This window comes from Penaeus vannamei, chromosome 4, assembly GCF_042767895.1.
Source record: "Penaeus vannamei isolate JL-2024 chromosome 4, ASM4276789v1, whole genome shotgun sequence".
NCBI classification, from domain to species: Eukaryota; Metazoa; Arthropoda; class Malacostraca; order Decapoda; family Penaeidae; genus Penaeus; species Penaeus vannamei.
The window spans coordinates 52,169,582-52,174,581 of record NC_091552.1 but is presented as its reverse complement, the minus strand read 5'-3'; the positions used below and the strand labels follow the sequence as shown (position 1 = coordinate 52,174,581).

Below are 5,000 nucleotides of genomic sequence, written 5' to 3'. Positions count from 1 at the left end.
AATGGTAACAATAAGAAAGATAATAATAATAAATAATCATGAATAAGATGATACAGATAATGGTAATTACAACAGCAACAGGAGCTATGATCATGATAATAAGGATGATAGTAATTGTAGTAGCGATAATAATATCAGAAGTAGTAGTGGTAATGGTAACGATAATCATATTAGCTATGATAAGAATGGAAATTATGATAATGGTGATGGTAATAGAAGTAGTGATGATGATAGTGATGATTATGAAATTATTGGTAATAGTAATGATTATTACAATACTATTACAACTGGCAAGACTAAGGATACAAATTCTGGTACTACTACTACTACTACCTCCACTACCACCACCACTACTACTACTATTACTGTTACTACTACTACTGCGACTACTACTACTGCTACTGCTACAACTACTACCTCCACCACTACTACTGCTACTACTATTACTGTTACTACTACTACTGCGACTACTACTACTGCTACTGCTACAACTACTACCTCCACCACTACTACTGCTACTACTCCTACTCCTCATACTACTATTAATCCTCCTCCTCCTCCTACTACAACTCTAACTACTACTTCTCTTACTACTCCTAATCCTTCTCCTACTCCCACTCCTCTTCCTCCTCCTCCTCCTCCTCCTACTACTACTACTACTCCTACTACTAATGTTGCTACTACTACTTCTACGGCTACGACTACAAGTGATAACAAAAAAACATAAACACCGATGCTGGTAATGCTAACGGCGATAACTGACGATAAAGATAATGATAACAATACTAATGATAACAAAAACCGAACAACAAAAGAAGAAAAAGAACAAAACAAGAAGAAGAACAACAAAACAAGAACAAGAACAACAACAAAACAAGATAAATTTTCTTAAATAATTTCTTGATAAATAATTTCTTAAAAAAATAGATAAAGAACAAGAACAACAAAACAAAAACAACAAAACAAGAACAACAACAAGAACAACAGGAACAACAAAACAAGAACAAGAACAAAAACAACAAAACAACAACAAAAACAACAACAAAACAAGAACAAAACAACAACAAAAAAAACAAAAAAAACAACAACAAAACAAGAACAAGCCAAAGTAAAAGTAAAAAGTACAGTCTCCAAATTCCTGTGGTTATTGCAAGTTGCAAAAGCAGACAGCAATAGACGTAATGCTACAGCGCTTGCAATATTTCACGCATGTTGCAAAACCACTAATGAGGACCATAGTTATATATATATATATATATATATATATATATATATATATATATATATATATATATATATATATATATATATATATATATATATATATATATATATATACAAAAAAAAAATAGTCTCCTAATGATATTGATTAATGCCATTGCTATTACAGGAATAGATACTTAAAGAAAATAATTTTGCAATAATGGAATTTTGCAATAATGCAACTTTTTTATCATGTCATTCCGATAAAAATGTAACTAACAAACTTTTATGATATAAACCTGGTGAAGACAGGGTGTGTACTGTGTAATATGTCATGTAACTCTGACAAAAGTGAAAGAGGTAATAATGCGTCATTTAATTGTAGTTAAAGTATAACATGCAAATATCCATGCAGTATTTCTAATGAAAATGTATCTTTGAATTACAATGCTGAAAATGATGATAATGATAATGATGAGGATAGTAATGATGATGGTAGTAATAATGACGATAATGATAATGATGATGGTAGTAATAATGATGATAATGATAATGATGATACTATGATAATGATGAGGATAGTAATGATGATGGTAGTAATAATGATGATAATGATAATGATGAGGATAGTAATGATGATGGTGGTAATAATAATGGTAATGATAATGATGAGGATAATAATGATGATGGTAGTAATAATGATGATAATGATAATGATGAGGATAATAATGATGATGGTAGTAATAATGATGATAATGATAATGATGAGGATAGTAATGATGATGGTAGTAATAATGATGATAATGATAATGATGAGGATAGTAATGATGATGGTAGTAATAATAATGATAATGATAATGATGAGGATAGTAATGATGATGGTAGTAATAATAATGATAATGATAATGATGAGGATAGTAATGATGATGGTGATAATAATGATGATAATGACAATGATAATGATGATACTATGACAATGATAATGCCAAATTTGATGGTATCGTGATAATGATATAATAATGATAAGAAAATAATATAAATAATGGTAATAGTAATATCAATAATAGTAATTGTATTAACAACAATAATGATCGTAACAATGATGATAATAATAATGATAGTAATAATGATAATAATAATGATAGTAATAATGATAATAATAATAACATCAATAATGATAATAATAATGATAATAATAACAATATATTAATAATGATAATAATGAAAATAACAATAACAATAATATTAACAACAATAAAAATAATCATGATAATCATAATGATGACATTAAAGTAATAATAATTACGATAACAATATTGATAATATTACAAATGATAGCAGTAATAATGATATCATTTATAATGGTAAAAGTAATAATGACAATGATTATTACAATATCAATTATTATAAAAGTAATGACAATAATGATAATAATAAAGGTAATAACAACGACAAGAACAATGATAATAATAATATCAATAATGATATCCACAATGATAATAGTAATGATGATGATAACAGCAAAAATGATAATAATTATACTGATAATAATGATAGTCTCAATGATGACATTGTTGATAATATTATACGTCATAATGAAAATCATAATCAGAATGATAATGATGTAAATGATAACAGTGATGATAATCTCCATGATAGCAACCTCTATTTCAATATAACTAATTCTACTTCTAATATCATCCTATAACCATTAAACTACCAACTTCTAAACATTTTTAACTAATCCATCCAACATTACAAAAATCCCGATTCTATTTGGTAATTGGCAACTTACTTCCCGCCAGTCGTGTCTTAAAAGTCTACGGATATTTTGCGCCATATTTCACGCGAGTTTGAAGCATGCATTGGCTGTTTTGAATATGCAAGTCAGGCTGTTCTATTCTTTGCTAATTAAAATCATATGCACAGAGGGAGAGAGGGAGGGAGAGGGAGGGAGAGGGGGAGGGGGAGGGCTGAGGGGGTGAGGGTGAGGGAAGAGGGAAGGAGAGAGGGAGGGAGAGAGAGGGAGAAGGTAAGGGTGAGGAAGGGAGGGAGACATAGATAGATAGATATAAAGATAGATGGATAGTGAGAGAAAGAGAAAAGAGAGATAGAGAGAGAGAGAGAGAGAGAGAGAGGAGGAGAGGAGGATAAAGTGAGCGAGAGAATGAATCGGAGAGAAGAGAGAGAGAGAGAGAGAGAGAGAGAGAGAGAGAGAGAGAGAGAGAATTAGAAAGATAATTGAAAAGATAGAGAGAGTTAGAACGATAGATAGGTAGATAAACAGATAGACAAATAGATACAGAGAGAAAGAGACAGAGACAAACAGATACAGAGAGCAAGAGGCAAAATTAAACAGCTATAGGGAGAAAGAAGCAAAGATAAATAGATAGAGAGATAGACAGAGAGAACCAAACACACCAGACCTTCCCACACCAAACATGCCAGCACCCGGAGTGACTCGCCCCGCTCAGCACACAATCCTTATCAGTCAGCATTTTGCAGCCTGACTGACGCCCCCCCCCCCATCCTCCCCATCCTACCCCCCTCTCCCCCCACCCTCCCACGCCCCAGGCTCCCGACTCTTACTTGGGACTTCTTGAAATGCGAAGGGCGGCGAAGGGGGCCGGAGTTCCTGCAGCAGACGCCGTGGTTTTCACATCCTTAAATCTGGCGAGGGATTTCGGTGTCTCCTTTTTTCCTTGGGATGCGCCGTGAAGTGGGTCTCTATATTGTGTGGGATTTCTTGGGAGGATGCAAGGAATTCTCGGCTGTGCACGTGTTTCCGCCTCTTTGGAAAGGGGTGGTTCTTCACGCTTCTCACCTCACTCCATTCTTCAGATAGGATAAGAGGAGTCAGATGATATCAAACAGAGTGGGAAATTTATGAATTAATCACGAAATGTGAAGGCGCCAGTGATCAAGGGCTGCGTCTGAGAGCGGACACAACCTCACCTCTCGACTGCTGGCGGGTGACTGCCGGAGAAGCAAGCATGCGGGTTTTTTTTAATCTCTATTTTCTTGTCAGGAGTTCGCCTCCGAGGTTTCCTGAGGCCGTATCTTTATCTGTGCTATTTATCTGTTTGGATTGTTTGTCTCGTGGATTAGGGGTTTGAGGTTTATTTGCATTTTTCATTATGTGGTATTTTAAGCAATTTTTTTTAGCGTATGATGCTTTCTTCAGACACACACATACTCTTTCTCTCTCCCTTCCTCCCCGTCTCCCTTCCTCTCTCTCTCTCTCTCTCTCCCTCTTTGTCTGTCTGTCTCTCTCTCTTCATCTCCCTCCCTCTCTGTTTATCTGTCTGTCTGTCTGTCTCTCTTTCTCTTTCTACCTTCCTCTCCCTCTCTGTCTGTTTGTCTCTCTCTCTCTCTCTCTCTTTCTCCCTTCCTCTCCCCCTTTGTCTGTTTCTCTCTCTCTCTCTCTCTCTCTTTCTCCCTTCCTCTCCCTCTGTCTGTTTTTTTCTCTCTCTTTCTCTTTCTGTCTTCCTCTCCCTCTCTGTCTGTTTCTCTCTCTTCTCCCTTCCCTCCCTCCCCCTCCCCTCCCTCCCTCCCTCTCCCCCTCTCTCCCTCTCTTCCTTCCTTCCTTCCTCTCCCCTCCTCCCTCTCCCTCTCCCTTTCTCCCCATCGCCACCAGAAAGGCGAAATGGGTCTAAAACTAGCGAAAGGCAACGTAACATTACCTGGACGGAAATTCCCAAGACTCGGCTGAATTGACCGCCACAAGACACGTCCCTCGCTGGTTGAAGATCCGGTAGGGACTTGTTGGTAGAGCAGGCGTTTTAAAGGAGGGTTTT

At 35.9% G+C, this 5,000-nt stretch overlaps 1 protein-coding gene across 1 annotated transcript in view; it reads right to left on the bottom strand.

The window, feature by feature from the left end:
- LOC113822124 (bestrophin-4-like) overlaps nt 1-4,169 on the bottom strand; it is an 83,440-nt gene extending 79,271 nt beyond the window's left edge. The window contains exon 1 of the mRNA XM_070121225.1: nt 3,793-4,169. The gene's annotated coding sequence lies outside the window, so the exon portion shown is untranslated. The remainder of the gene's footprint in view (nt 1-3,792) is intronic.
- Nucleotides 4,170-5,000: the final 831 nt, after the last annotated feature.